Here is a 16,726-nt window from a genome sequence, read left to right as displayed (position 1 = left end):
TAATAGTGTTTAAAGCAAGGATCTTGTACAAGACCTCTCAAATAATTATCATGGCTACATACATGATACTGTGCTTAAGCACTGAGGCTAAAGCAGCAGCAACATCCCAGGCAAAACATCCTTACTCATGTAATGTCAATGTTAGTGCTGGGGTTCCAGATTCAAGGTAGACAAGGTAGAAAAATTAAAAATAAACAAACAAACAAACCACAACTGGATGGAAAATTGCGCCTTTATTTTATTTATTTTCAAAAGGTATAGGCTACTTTTTCTGCACTTTATTTAAAGAAAAAAATGACGAGTTTCAGACAAAGTGCTAAATTGTTTAACTTGCATAGAAAAAATGTTTTCGTTGTTTTTAGCGTCATTGTAACTGATAATAATTACTATGTAATACCATGATACCATGACACTGCAATAGTTTCTCAGCTGATTATTGATTAGTTAGAGCAGGTCAACACCTTAAATCCATCATACAGCATTATTTTGCTTTTTTTTTTTTTTTCCCTTGGGGGGGGGCCTTCCACATTGTAAAGTATTATTTGATCTTTTCAGCCATATGTCTTTCTAGAAACAATGTCCCAATTTCTTTAGAAAGTTTTTTAATTGCATACCAAGTGGACTACTTACTACCAACTTAAAAAAAAAAACAGTCCACATTACAGATCTTGAATGTGTTTCCTTTGATTTATTTAGAGTGACACAAAAGATGTTAGAATTTTAAGTTTTGTTTCGTATTTGGATGCTTTTTTGTAATTTGGGTAAACAGACCCTTTAAAAAAGCTGCACATCTCTGCAGTTACTGACAGAGAAAGTGGATAAAATGGAGTACAAGCAAACCATGGTCATTTTCAGGGATCAGACAATCTGCTTTTTTGTTATGCTAGACCGCTCTGACACGGTGCTTATTATCCAGTGTCACACTGACACTATTTAATTTGGTGTCTTTTGTCCATTGCCATAAAACCACAGTGTCTTCTCCATCAGCTACTTGGATTCTGTGTCATTTAGTGTTGTACCCGGACCGTCTGATTTGGCAAAGACGAACATCTGGCAGATGCACGCAATAAAGAGGGCCTTGTTTTAGCAGAGAGATGTATTGTTGTGTTAAGAGAGCACTAATTGCATTGAGATTTCAAATTTGCTTTTGTTTATTCATCTGGGCCGACGCAGCCTGGGGCCACAACACACCATTTCAAACCAAAATAACCATTATGAAACCTTGTTGTGTCTACCTTTGACTGTGTGCTTTTTATCTTCACCCATTAGGATGAAAAGCAGCGGTGGGTTTTGGGGGGACATGTGCTCTGACATGGTTGCAGAATTTTAATGAGGAGATGTATTCATGCTGTATTATTTGCAACCCAACATTCCATTCCTTTCATACAACAAATAGTTTTTGTCAGAGTACCCCTTTGAAACCTGGTCTAAAACCATCATGGATTTGAATCTGTCCCTGTCTGACCCTGACGTCTTTATCTTTGTATTCCTCCAAACTGATTTACCCATCCCTTAATTCTACAAGCTGAAATCAAAGACTCTGAAGGGTGTAATTACCAGACCAAAAAAAAAAAAACAAAATTCTCTTTTTCTGCTCCCTCCTGCACTCTAAAGTGCAATTTTTATGTTTGATGTTTTAATACCACTTCGGTCATGGCCAACTATGTGCTCCTGGTAACAGATCATGACAGGCAAATCAAATCAAAAGGGATTTTTCTTACTTTAAATGTTATTTCTTTCTCCATGTAATGCCCTGAAATTGCAAAGACCCGCGGTTTCTTTTGCAGAAAATTGTCAACATCCAAAATCAATCATCATTGGAATGGCAATTTCCGAGGATCGTTTTATTCACACAACCCTGCAGCTCGCAGGTAATTGTGTTATGAGCGACTTCCTCTCACTAACTTGTCCAACTGTGTCTCTTCTTTCTTTAGGTGACCTGAGAGATCCGACAGAGACAAATGTGACAGCTATCAGGAAGAGGTGTTCTATGAATCTGACCCCCCATCTTGACATGAATCACTATGTGTTTAGACACCTGACCTGACCAAGCCACTGTTCCTGTCACTGTGAGTACCAGAACAGAGTGCCATCAAATTCTCCAATGTTTCACCACATCCAGCATTTAAAAGCACATTACTGGAGGAGTGCACAATTTCTTGGCCAGTTTACTAATTTGTTTTCTGAAGCAATGGCACTCGTCCATCAGTGTGTTTACATGCACTTAACACGGTTTCCGTCAGCTTTCAGCTCAACCTGATTTCTTAAATACCATGTTAATTAGAAACCTGGTAATCAAAGTAGGGGTTCAAGAAAACAAACTTCCCCAGAGAGATTAGAGATCTTGGAACAATAAAATTTCTTCACCATGTGCTGTATGCATGTAACTTCTATTTGATTTTGTAATCGTAAACATGTGCAGCATAATGAAATGACAACTCTGTACATATATATATATATATATATATATATATATATATATATATATATATATATATATATATATATATATATATATATATATATATATATATATAGATAGATAGATAGATAGATAGATAGATAGATAGATATAGATATATATATATATATATATATATATATATATATATATATATATATATATAGAGAGAGAGAGAGAGATAGATATATATAGATAGATATATATGATGGATTTTGAAAAAAGACAATTATTCAAAGTCTGATAAAACTGAAACTGACACAAAGTCGCCTCTGTATGTTTTAATATATGTTAAGCCATTTTCAACCCATGATATGCATATTTTTATATATCTGCTAAAAAATGTCAGTATTACCACTAACATTGATGTGAACTCTACAGTACAATAATATCATATAATATCAAAATCATAGTTTACAGCTTAAAAATTATGTTTAAGTGTGCAGTGCCTCTTACATTAACCAGGTTACTACAGTGATTGATACAGATCCATGAATTTTAGCTGCACAGATATTGACAACTGTTATGTTTTGAAATTGACAATTTTTCAGTGTCTTACACAAACTTGTTTTTTTTTTTTTTTTGTTTTTTTTTACTTTTTTTTTTTGTTTTTTTTTTTGTTGTCTCTATCTGGTAAATGTATCTATTTGAGGACATTTTGTGTCCTTTTTGGTCTTTTTGTTTGTCTTTGGACCCATTTTATGTCTCACAGGACATTTTTTCAGGTCAATTGTCGTTGGTCATTTTGTGTCTCATTAAGGGAATTTTGTGTCTGTTTGAGGCCATTTTGTGGGTCTCTGAGGTAATTTTTTGTCTTTTTTAAGTCATTTTGTGTATCATTAAGACCATTTTGTGTCCATTTGAGGTAATGTTATCCCTCTCTCAGGTAACCTCCTGTGCCTTGAAGATCATTTTGTGTTTCTTTGAGGTCATTTTGTGTGCCCTTGAGGTCTTTTTTGTCTCTTTGAGGTTATTTTCTCTCTCTGTCAGGTCATTTTTTGTCTAATTTGGTCTTTTGTGTTTAAGTTAATTTTGTGTCTCTTTGCGAGTAATTTTGTACATTTTTGAGGAAATTGGTACTCTTGGAGGCCATTTTGTGTCTGTTTAGGGTCATATTGTGTTTCTTTCAGGTCATTTTGTGTCTTTTTGGTTGTTTTGATTCTCTTTTTTGTTGTTCTGCAACTTTTTGTAGTTATTTAGTGATTCTTTGCAGTTCCTGTGCATTTCATTGTGGTCAGCCTGAGTCTCCTGTGGGTTGGTTCATGTTAATTTGAGTGACATTTTGCAAATGAAGGCCAGAAAAGCCCCTGACACTCTTGGCCCCCGGGCCTCTGCCCAGTGGGCCCACTTAGAAGTCTATCCATGCAGATGGGAAAATAGAATTTCTGGATAAAGTGAATGCTTAAGTTAGCATGTAGCACTGGAGCCTTTGGTTCACTGGGGATATGTAGATGAATTGCGTCCACACACTTAGCGGCGAGGGAAAACCTCACCCAAACTTTTTAGACAAAACATGTCAAATTTTCTTTTCACAGAAATGTGACATTCCTCGCCAAATCTTCTTAAAGCCAGCCTGTCACATATCTTCAGTCGGCATTTGCGCTGCCTGCACCACAATGATTGGATGATATAAATCACTTCAACAGGACAAACACTCAGCAAAACCCAGAGCGTTCTGATTTACTTAAGTTGGATTAGAGTCTTAAGCTATCTCCCAAAACTCTTCCCTTCCTTTCTCATTCTATCATTCTCCCTTTCTGTGAGAAAATTGGCATCATTTACTGCTGTCACTGCAGAGCTCATTGTCCCCCATTATCCCAGGGACAAAGCTGCCGTGACATTGAGTTAATCCGTGCTTGTTTCAATTTTGCTTCCAGGGGGAGAAAACAGATAAGGAGTTCAGGTAAGTGATGGCAAGGAGGCGCTATACCCCGGGCAAAACGGGCTACAATGATTGGGACGGCTCAGAGAAAGATAAAACGCAATCTGCCAGGCAAATTGGGTTGATTTCCCCAAAAATGTCAGAGACGTGTTGGGCGTGCTTGAGAGGTTTTCTCTCTGGGATTGATGGAGCGCACTTCTAAAGACTAAAATTGCTTGCCAGAATGTCAGTCACACATACTGTAAAAAGACAACCAAAGTTAGACTAAAAGGAACATTTTATAAAATCTAGGGCAAGGAAAATAGTGTGGGTAGAGACCTCCTCCCTCAACATCTTCGCAATCATTACCACCATGAGATATAAGGTAGCGATAAAACACTGCAGTTAGCTTTCAGTCAGAAACTTTCGGAAGGAGAACTGTTTGCAAACACCGTGTGCTGGCTTGCTCTTCCAACAAAAAGTGAAATGTCATGTGTGAAGCTGACTGCCTCAGGTAGAGCTCTCTCTGGGAGTCTAAAGATAGCATGTCCACGTCATATGGTGTATTGTGAACCTAAACTAAGCTTACTTAATTAAATGCAGAGAAAATCGCCGAGACCATAATTAACCAGGAGAAGAGGAGAGACGGTAAGTTGATCCAAATATGTCTGCCAAGTAAAGCCACATTCTCAGTCTCTCTCCTACCCATTCTGAAAAAGATGGTACAGTTTTATCAGGAATTTTGGAGGTTGACCAATAATTGGGACTACTGTGAAAGGCAACACATTTTAGGCCCCAGCTGCATAAATTATGACTACTTTTTTTTCCTCTTTTTTTTTCAACTCATCTCTATCTAGGCCCCTACCTCCATAAAAACCGTCCCATTACTTAAGTGCTGCTTTAACTTTTACTAAATTTTGCATCAAAATATATTCAGGTCAGTGCAAAATTCACAATCAGTTCATTTGCTTTTGGGGGCGAAGTAAATTTTTTTAAGTTCAGTTAAGATGAAATTTGACCTATACTGTTGACAAATAGCCTTGTAAAACTGTCCTTACAGTGTCAACCTTTGAGAAAACAGATAGCCCGTCCAAAAGATGAAGAAGCTATTGTAGTGTATTAAACGTGTTCCATCCACTTTAATTTAACCATTCTCTGTTGATTGATTGATTGATTGATTGATTGAATTTATTTGATTATTTAAAACAAATATAGCACTGCAGACCAGCCACTTCATACATTACAAATCACCAAGAACATAAACATAATGAAGTCCAAAGGATGTGATCATCTGGTAAACACTTAACACAAGATAAAACATCACATCAACAAGACAAACATGGGAATAAACATATAATAAATAGCAGGGGACTGGGTATATGCCAACATGCTTTGTCAACAGTTCTCTTGGCCATTAAAAGGTAAAAAAATTAAAATAAATATGCTACATGGTACAATTCTGTAAGGCCACATAAATGTGCTCTTCAAAATACACAGTTTTAGATTTTATTCAACTGTACTGTGCTTTTGTGAAATGTATTTTTTGCCCAGTGACTTTTGAATCGAAAAGGTATAAAAATCTGTCAAGCTACCTCTTGGAAATCAGCTCTGACTGCTTCATCTCCTCATAGAGTTCAAACTGCTCCACAGAGTTTTTTAGAAAGTAATGAGACAAGATTCAGTAGTGCCTTGGAGCTTGTGCAACTTTTACAAAAAGAAATAACACAATCTTTTACAGTTGAAAAGCCTTGCTCAATACACTTAGAGATTATTTTGCTACAAACTTACTTAGCCTTGTTTGACCAGTAGGCTTTGGCATTGCTCTGCAAATGACATTGCTGAGTCAATTTACTGACTTTTCTCTTGCGCTACTGTCACACTACATTTTAGAATATAGCATTTTTTCAAAAATTAGTGGCACTCTTCAAAAGTTATTTAGAAATAAATAAAAATAAATTGAGTGAATATATTGTTAACTGCAGCTAGGTTGGAGAACGTTAAAAGCGGCCTGCCACACAGACTATTACAGTAGGTTCTGAAGCCATTATCAACCCAATAAATAGCTGTTTGCATAAATGTTGTGAAACAGTCGCAGTTGTCTTAGGTTTAACTTTCACTTTCATCAAGTTTAGGCGCTAAAACTATGTGGTTAAGTTTAGAAAATAGATATCAAAGTACAACAGTTAAAACAAAAGTCTCACACAGTGGTTTCACACTTTCACACTCTCCTGGGTGAATGTCTTGTGTTTGTTTGACCCATCCACCACCTCTACCTGACATGGGGTTTCTCTACTCTTTTTACTACGTTAAATGACTTCCTCCTTTGCTGCATCATAATTGATATCATATTTACTATAGCCACAAGAAGTTAATGGCCCTTTGAACACAATAGTAGGTGTGACAGGCACCAATATCCATGAGGCTTATAACTCCTGATACTGACCATTTAATGACCTGACAACAGCTCAACTGGCTGGCCAGTATGATCGTGACCCACTTGTGTTTGCATGTTCTCAGCTGACTAGCATGTCAGCGATTACCTTGCCAGTTACAGTAGTTCCCGTAGACCCGTGAGTAGTCACTCTGTCACCAAGCTTCTAGCACTGCCATTTCCATGGGGACGGTTGGATGACCTTCGGCATGCCACTTTCTGGTGTCAACAGGCCTTTAAAAGATGCATGACATTAGCGCTTGGTGCCAGAATGTTGGCCAGCCTCAAATTTGGTATGCACTACTGAAAGATCAGTCTCGCCACTGGATGTAGGAGAATTGGCCACATGAGAACAATGCAGAGATGGCACTCAAAGCAGTGAACAAAAACCTAATAAACAAGACAAATATGTCACCGTTATTGGTCTTTAATATAGAAGTCTGTCTTCTGAAAATATCTGTACCCATCTGTCCCATCTGCTTTGATGGGAACAGCAAAGTAGTAAAGTGCCTCATGATAGCATATTATTGGCAAATTAAGCAATTAACTAGGAACAGATTCATAAAGCGCTCTAAGGTCACATAATGTTTGTGCTAAAAAATTAATGATGAACATTCGCGGTGCTGAGAAGACACATCACATTTGCTGAACCTGGGAATTGCCTTCCTCCTCCAACCCATCTCAGCGGGATATCAAAAAGATGATCGCAAGTTAATATCACAGTGCGATCTATTGATTGCACTTGTCAGCTTTTACAATCTGGCCTCATCTGTTGGTCTGCGCTCCCTCTGTCTCATTTAAGAGGTTCCTGAGAGCCGAGGTGAGCCTGTCCTCTACCTGACAAACTACTGCTCCCTCATCCATCCAGCCCTGGCTGCTAGCAGCCTTGCCACCCCTCTTACAGCTACGCACCAGAGCCCTATCATGGTTCACTAATCCTCCTCATTAAGCCGGGCCTCAAGGCTCTCGTTACTGTACATCTATTCCCACATGCCTTGTACCAGACTTTCATCTTTGGCAGCATGTGCACATGTCATGAATTTGCCATGTGCAATATAGTATGTGTGTCAGGATTTTGATGTCTCTGTCTGCTGCGGGGCCAGATAATGTGGATAGGCAGCTGTTCTTGCTCTATATTGGTGATCGAGGGAAAAATGCACAACTTTCTTTTACATGGGCCTCTTTTAATGTTTGTTTGCTTGTCTGTTTTTAACTGTTGTAACTTGATGTATTCACCTGGACTCACCTGGTTAACCCTTTGAAACATGAGCACTTTGGCCTAATTTCTTAAAAACATGGGAAGAGGGCAATGAGCTGTTAAAGAGGAAATGACCGCCAAATCAGCAAGAAATTAGTAAAAAAAAAAAAATTACAAGAAAATTACAAGAAAATTATATTTAAAAAAAAAAAGATTTACAAAAAAAAAGTAAAACAGTAAATGTAAAGTAGCAAATCACCTAAAAAATTAAGTCTGTTACATAATTTAAAATATATAATTATGATAAGGTAGCACATCTCAAATATTACAGTGATGTGGGCCAAATAAGTGAAATGTGAGTATTTTGATACTGCAGATTAAGCTTCAGGGCAGCATCCATCTCTGCATTTATTGTAGTTATTCCTTGTTTTTTTTTTTCCTTATTGCAGTATTTGTATGCCAAACTCGCCCCGAGGTTCTGAGAGCGGAAAAACAAATATACTTTTATAGCCTAAAAAGTGAGTTTTCTTGACAGAGAGTAATTCTGTCCGCTCCTCAGCTTGTGTAAAGTTTGTGGCAGCGCGGAAAATGCTCCAAGGATCTATATTAACCTCACTTTGAAGTTATCCGTACAGCCCATGAGCTCTCTGGATTTCCTTATTAAAAGCCTTTCTGATTCATCTCAGAAACAACTGAGACCAATTGGAAGCTGTGTCGTCAGGGGCAGCACTCTCAGTCATAGAACTCCCTTTGACAAACGGTGCTAAAGCTCCGGTGACAGGCGGCGGCGAAGATGGGTTAGAAGGATACAAATCATCCACTGTGAGACTGAATTGCAAAGTCAAGCAGCTTTGGCTCTCTATCAGAAATATGCTGTGAGTGATGGGGTGTTCTATTTTTAAGTGACTTGTAGTAAGGGCTCCTTTCAATCCAAGACGGGGAGGGGAATGCGTGTGTAATGCTGTACCAGAGACAGGAGTAAAATGTGTGCGACAAGGTATTAAACTACAGAACTGGGGTTGGCCTACGTGATAACAGCTCAACAGTTGTTTGGGGGTTTTTTCTTCATAAAATGTAGCTATGTATTCTTATTGTGGGGACAGCTTTTTAACTCTGATGTTTAATTAGGTTTGTGTTTGCAGTTTTTATTAGAATTTTTATGTTACATGTTTTAGAAGGTGCTTGCATACATGGAATATTTTTGTCCTTTTGGTCATTCTGTGTCTCTTTGAGATGGATTTTTGTCATTAATGGTCATTTTGTGTATCTTTGTAGTCCCTTTGAATCTCTTCAAGGTATATTTGTGTCATTTTTGGTCATTTCGTGTCTCTTTGAAGTATTTTTTTGTCTCCTTTTTGGTATTTTTGTGTCTCTTTTTATTTCCTTTGCATCTTCTTGTGGTTGTAAGTTGAAAAAGTAGATTTTTAATGTAGCATGGAATATTCATGTAAAAAAAGAAAAAAGAAATTATTCAGTTATTGAAGACAAGACATATTCATTGATTTATGACACAGCAAATGCATGCATAGAGAAAAAAATGTTTTGTTTTTTTTTTAGTTTATGTATTTGTCTAATTTCTTTTGGGTTTTTTTCACCTAAAAGGATTTTTAGAAAGATTGTTAAGGTGAGTTAGACAAAAGCAATTTTACAATGATCATTACTAGTTGATGCCACTGGTGTGGTCAGGTATGGGGTCTGTTGTCAGGCCAGCATACTGGACCCTGAGCGGGAGGTTAGTTGCAATGCTTAACTCTATTACAATGGTTTCCAATTTTACTGGATGTGACTTGGATTATTATCAATATAAAAAGAAATTATCTTATCATTAAGCCCCATTAGTGTTTTGACATTGAGGAGTATAACTCAGAATATTGTATTTTCAGTTCCTTATACATCTCCGCTGTTAACTCAAACATCAGTTCTTTTGTTTGTAATGATATGTATGGAAGAATTTATATCCAGCTCAATACAAAACAATGTAACTTCATCCTATGCTCCAGTGCCTTTCTACATATATTCACGGTTAGGTGCAACCTACCTCCCAACCGTCCTCTATTGCTTGTCCACCAACACGGTCAGATTTATTTGACAGCCCTTGAAGGAGATGAAAAAGGACAATATTCACCAATATGTGGCAGTAAAAAACATTAACTAGACCAACAAGTTTGACCTACAGCTGCACGACTGTCATGAGAGCAAGGCAGTGTGATTTATATAGCATATTTAATTCCAAATAAACTCCAGATGCTTTACAGCAAAATGAATGTGCACTCACCCAAAGTATCGCACAGTGGGAGCCAATGAAGTGATTTAACTGCTGGAATAATATGTTTGGCTTTGCATGCACAGAATGAGACTGTTGTTAAAACAAAAGGCTGCCTAACATCCACCAGCATCAATGGATATCCACTCTTTGCTTCATTTGCTTTTATTTGAAGCCCCTGTGACTGATGAATTCAAAAGTGCATTTCCTGTTTCAGTGCAAGTGATAAGTCTTAGATATTTTGCAGAGCATAAAGTGAAACACAAAATATGCTTACATAAACAAGCAATAAGATACAGTCATTAACACGATATATATCGAAAGACTTAAATGCTTATGAAACAAAGAACAAATGGGACAAAGGAAGTCAGGCTGTCAGTATCCAAACGGTGTGCACCGGTTTGTTGCAGTTTCCAGAGTGAACCATATATTTCTTTGACACTCTGTGGAACAATGAGCAATGGGCTTTGCGGTATTTTTTCTCTTGTTTAATGTGTGAGTCAGAATTGTTACAGCAGCGACATGTATATAAACAAAATTTTGGTAGATTTTTACTTTTTTTTTTTTTTTTGCTTTTATTTTACACTTGCTTTAGCAAAGTAAATGTATGTTTCCCCATACCAATAAAGCCCATTTTAATGGGATTGAATTAAATACTGCTTCATTAAAAGACAGTGTGCCTGCGTAAAAGCAGCCCAGTCTTATTCTGAAGTTGACAAATACTGACGCATTTGCAGTGCTTTTGACTTAACATCTCAACGGTAAAAGCCACATTTCACGTCTGCATGATACCCCGCTGTATGTTATCATACGCCACTAGACAGCCTGTTGGCACCTGCAGGGGCAGCCAGACAGAACTTGTCATGGCCGTGTGATACGTCACTGGCCAGCATTAGAATGAAATGCTGCAGATAACATCGTACTATAAGGAGCACTAAGGTCCTTAAAGGGCAGGGGTGAGGGCCGGTAGATGGATCCAACTAACCCTGGACTTTCATACAGTAGTTTTTTTTTGTTTTTTTTTTTTACCTGACACCCTACAATTTTACCTCTTTTGCCTCAACCCAACCATCTGTGCAGCATGTGCGTTGGTTGATGTCCCAGCATTGGTTGACGTGCTTTTGTTGCCTTAACATGACCAAGTGCAGTGTAATCCTACCATGTGCTTGTGCTGACATCACGGTAGCATCTTGAAACCTCAATAGTAGACGCAGGATACCTTGAGCGTAATATGCACATGCAGAAGTCCACCGCAAAGCGGCAATATGTGATGACTTGGGATGAGAATGTGTTGGTAACACGACACGGTGTCCAATGCATCACCCTTTCTGTTAAGCAAACATTTTGTTGGTGCTGAACGCAGCCCAGGGACCAAACAGATCCTTTTGTAGGGCACAACCACAAAGGTAAACACAATCATGGCAATAGATCACAGCTGCATACTTTCTGAATTACCACATTCAAAAATTAAGTTGCTTTTAATATTTCTCTCCTTTGAATTTAAACGTTCTTCATTTTGTAATTGTCCCGTCTTGCATCCCATACAAAACACAGTTAGTATAGGTGTGTAGTTTGCAACTCTATGTAAAAATTGACAAGCAACACCTAATGATTGAATACAAAAAATGTACAGTAGGGTTAGGGTTAGTTAAAACCAAACAAATGCCATGAAAGAATGGATAGTTGAATGCAGGAAAAAGAAAAAAAAGTTCCCAAAGCCCACTGTAAAATGTTTTTTTTTTCAATTGTACACTAGAGGTTAATTCTGTTTTGATTTAGTTTTCTTAGACAAGTTCTGAAGGAGTTCAATGGTCATTTTAAACAAATGACAAATACACTTTCCTAAATTAGTCTGAAAGTTCTCTGAATTAAATCTTACTTGTCCACATGTCAGAAAATATAATTATCTAATATAATTAAGAGGTTGAAGAATAAAGGTGGTGATAGGGTCATAGGGTACTCTTACTCACTAAATAGTTTCATTAACTGTATCCTCACTTACAGTAACTACTACTACATTTTAATTTAGAGTGCCTTTGTGGATGTTAAATTAGAAACATTAAATGGAGCCTGGAAAACAACAAAAATATTTGGTCTCACATATTCTCAGGATAGGACACAATATGGTGTAATTATAGGGACGCAATCAGCCAAATTGAAAATAAAGGAGGTGGTAGACTTTGTTGTGAAAAAACACTTTCTATCTGAACAATTTACCTTAAGTAGGACCATCTTCTGTTCTTTTTTGAGAAACAGGTTTCCCCCTCTACAGCTACTTTGTTAAATCTTTTACTAAGGCATTTGGAGAAAAATAAGAATCATGCACATCTGCTTGATATTGATTTCTCTTCTGCTTTTAATTGTATTCAGCGTCATATTTTAGCTTGCAGACAACAAAACAAATTTTTATCTGGATTTTAGTATTGTGTGTTGGCTCATCGACTTTTTTAACAAACAGGTCTCAGGGGGTCCATCTTAACAGAACACTGTCCAGTTCATATTTTTCTTCTACCAGATCCCCCTTGAGCTGTTCTCTTTCTCCTTTTTTTTTAAATTTTGTTCATACACAAATGAATGTCAGAGTAATCATGCATCAAAATGTGTCCTTAAGCATGTGGACGTTATTCATAAGCCTTTCTGCAAAGTTCAGAGTATGATCATGGCCCAGTACTGGATGAATGATTTGGTGTAACCAGTCATTCCTCCAGATTAATGTGTCAAAGACCAATGAAATGTTTAATGATTTTTGGAGGAGGCCCTCCTTTCAGCAGTACAAGTATCTGGGCACTGTGTCAGATGACAAGTTGGATTTTGATGTGAATACTGATTGCATCTATAAGAAGGCTAACCAACATCCATTCAAATTAAAGGAGCTGCAAAGATTTGCAGACTGGATTATTATGAAAACTTTCTATTTTGCTTTTATCGAGTCCACTCTTTATTTCAACATTGTCTATTGATTTGGTAATCATAGTTTTTAAAAACAAGAAAAAGTTGGAAAAAGTGGTCAAGTTGTGCTGCAAGATCACTGGTGCTGATTGTAATAACCTCCAGCATCTGTATGAACGAGAGGGTCCTTGCTAAATTTCGGTTGATTGTCTCGGACTCTTAACACCCCCTCCATATTGATTTCTAGATGCCTCCATAAATGTTACATATGACCTTTGTCCCATCTGCTATCACTTAACTTAATTGGCATTGACCCTTATCGTCCATGATCTAACCCTGACAGTTTGTATATCCAGTATCCAGTATATCATTTTAGCTCTCTTTAAAACAGGACACATCTGTACCATGTTGACATGGTTGCACCTGATAATTGCCTGTGTGTGGGTGTCTATACCTATACAAGGTACAAATAGCCTAATCAGGAAAGCACATGCTACCGGAACTTGTTTGTAGTTTTAGGCCCACTTTTGAAAAAGGCTTTTTTTTCCTTCAACATACAGTTGTGGTTGAAGTTTGGACCCTTCTAGAAGCCAGAAACATGTCAGCTTGCTGTTTTGACATTTTTGCTTTACCTGTGAGCATCTGGAGATCCCAGTGCAACAGCAGGTTTTGCTCAGGTTGTTTTTTGAGACCCAAACACACTATGATTTCAAGAAAACCACTGCAGATAAATCCAGAGGCATACATTTGTTTGTTTCTTCTACTCATGAGCACATGTAGAGTTGTTAGATGCCCTCTTGGGCCACGTTCACATCAAATATACCCCAGTATCAAAAAAGGTCTGCAGTGGTGTGGGCGTGTTGCTACCGGTGAGAAGATGAAACACAAACCAGGAAGTGTAGTCTAAAGGCTTTTCTGACATCAGCACAATGCGCAGCAGTTTGTGTTCCTTTGAGACTGTATTTTACAACTCAGAATGTCGCCATGGGTGTGCAAAGTTATTGATTCTCTCCTCCGTCTTTCAAGGTAGATACTGTACTACACTTTGCAATTCTGCAACATACAATATGAAAAGGGTAAACAACACTGCATTGCTGGGTGATATTGAACTGTGCAGTTGTGCCAGATTCCCATGCATCCCCAATGATCAACGCAGTGGTCTCATTGACAGGAAAGAGAAGGCTACTTTAATTTGACTCAGTGCTACCGTTGGTCTGAATGCAGCCTCATGGGTTTATCATAGATCTACCATTCTGAGACATACTGCTGAAGTTAAAAGTTCTGAAAAGCTTGCAGCATTGCCTCTTGATTTCATTCACCTCTACTCTGTTCAGACAAAAGGGAAGGTTTAATGTACTTGGCTGCAGGGCTCTTTACATCTTTTGAAGCTCATGTATTTAGTGATGCTTTATTGGAGAGAGCACTTGCCGCTGCAACATTTTAAATGCATGCACAGTTGACTGTTTTTCACATTCTGAAGCCCTGGATGTTTATTAGCGTACCTTTCACCAGGAATAATTCCCAGAGGCACTCAAAAGGCAGGAGAACAGAGTGCTTAGACTCAGTGACGACAATACGTAGCCACTTACTGATGTAAGGCGCACTGTTGCAGTTCTGCCAAATGAATGAATCAATTTGTGGCATTAGGCCGCTTTTGCATCGTTTTTGTTTTGTTTTTTTCCTATTCTTAGCCCTGCCTTGTTTCTACTTCCTTGCCTTTTTATTTTCAATTTTACAGTGCATTTCATTCTACATTTTGACACTCACTATATTTCACCAAGGTAACATTACCACGGGGTAGAAAGATGGAATGGTGCTGCACAGTGCTCATGACAACCATGAGCCTTAACCACATTGGGACATGTTTTTAACTTTGTTGGCTCTCTGCTGGCCCACACATCCACCAACCTCCTGGTGGAAAAAAAGTCTCCAGATGGCCAGTCCGCCTGTGTCATTCAAACTGGAGTAAACATACTTAAACTCCTCCATGCTTAGACGTCAGGGATGACATAGTTTGCACTTCTAAACAGGCCAAAGAACTTCTTAGCCCACTTCTAGATCTATAACAGAGAAACGATGGAGGTTACAGACTTAACATCGAACAAGTGATGCTATTTAGTTGATTCCAAATGGATTAGTTTTGATTTTGTTTGTAAAAACCAACAAGTCTTAGTTTAGTAAAGCTGATATCCCACTGCAAACATCCTGAATGTTATGGTAATTTAATAAGTTACAATTTCATCAACCTTTGGAATTGGCAGATACTGATTCCCATTTTGTGCATCTTCAAGCTGTTGACTGATATGTGTAAGAATAGCTTTTATTCATGCCAGTATGTTTTATCTTCATTGGACAATTTATGTCCAAGATTTAATGTACAGTATATATGTCCTGGATTTAGAGAAGTGGAAAACAAGGCTGTGGAAGTCTTGTTGATGAATAATTGCATTGTATGTCTGATTTTTATGTAGAAAACAAATCCTGGATAAAGCAGTGGGCCCCTTTGCAGTAAGGGTGTAACAAAAGGCACTATTCACTTATATTTTGGGAAGTGTAGGATTGTGTGTCTGTGGAGCTTGACCCATACAAGGGCTTCAGTTTTCTGCCAGCATCTTCAAAATAGCAATAAGCCAGTTTGTCTTTCCACCATTTTGGTCCAGACAGACATTATCTCAGTAACTTTGGATGGATTTTCATGGAAGTTTGGTGCCCAAAGGATAAACACTGACAACTTTTATGATCCTTTAAGTTTCTATCTAGCATTACCAACAGGCCAAAGTTTCTAAAACATCTACTTGACATATTGTCATGATATTTTGTACAGACATTAAAGCGCTCAGATTATGTATCCTATGAATTTGTTGATACCTGACTTTTCCTTTACCACCACCAGGTTTACAAATGTTCTTCCTTATGGTTTTGAGCGAAATGTCAACTATTGGATGGATTGCCATGACACTGGATATCACTTACAGAAGCTGACATTACAATTTGATGAAAGAAACAAGCCATATGACACGTTGTATGGATAAAAGGCTTTAAAATTGTGGAAAAAAGTATAACCACTATCACCGTACTTCAATTGGTGACAGCAGAACAATTTTCATAGTGTACGTTGGCAAATTATTGCCTCAAAAATAAATTTACTGTGTGCCCACAAAACTACCAAATAAAGTTCAAACCTACCTTGTAATTTTCCTCTGTATGTTATCTACAGCACTTCTAGCCTAACAACAAGTGTGTGTGTGTGTTTGTGTGTTTCCCAGCTTTGATGCTCTTTAAACCGCACTGGCTTGATATAAGTGGCCACAGATAGTGAGGGGAAACCACATGGACTGCGTAATGACAATGTGTGTGAATTCGATAAACCCTTTTCTCATGGGCACTAGAACCACCCTTGCGGAAAATGTGATTACACTTCTCCACAGGAGGTGCAGTGTGGGACGTTGTTGTGGAGGGGGGGGGGACTTGGCTTGTCATTGAGTCCCCACTTTGTCTGTTGCCTCATACCCACAACTTTGACACGCGTGTAATGTCAGAGGACTGTGGAACGAGGCGTTTGTGTCCATTTTTATGTGTCTGCTTTTTGAAGCTGAGCATGAGCCAGTTTGCTAATGACTCAA

The 16,726-nt window shown here is 38.0% G+C and overlaps 1 protein-coding gene across 2 annotated transcripts in view; it reads left to right on the top strand.

Moving 5' to 3' along the window:
- LOC121954068 (leucine-rich repeat and fibronectin type-III domain-containing protein 2) overlaps positions 1–16,726 on the top strand; it is a 289,380-nt gene that overhangs the window by 217,274 nt on the left and 55,380 nt on the right. For both annotated transcript variants that reach the window (XM_088087367.1, XM_088087366.1), the window contains one exon: positions 1,935–2,069. The gene's annotated coding sequence lies outside the window, so the exon portion shown is untranslated. The remainder of the gene's footprint in view (positions 1–1,934; positions 2,070–16,726) is intronic.

Source organism: Plectropomus leopardus, chromosome 14 (genome assembly GCF_026936395.1).
Source record: "Plectropomus leopardus strain MGB_pleo_1.0 chromosome 14, ASM2693639v1, whole genome shotgun sequence".
In the NCBI taxonomy this organism is placed as follows: Eukaryota; Metazoa; Chordata; class Actinopteri; order Perciformes; family Serranidae; genus Plectropomus; species Plectropomus leopardus.
Note: the sequence above shows the minus strand (reverse complement) of the source record. Positions and strands in the feature narration are given on the sequence as shown.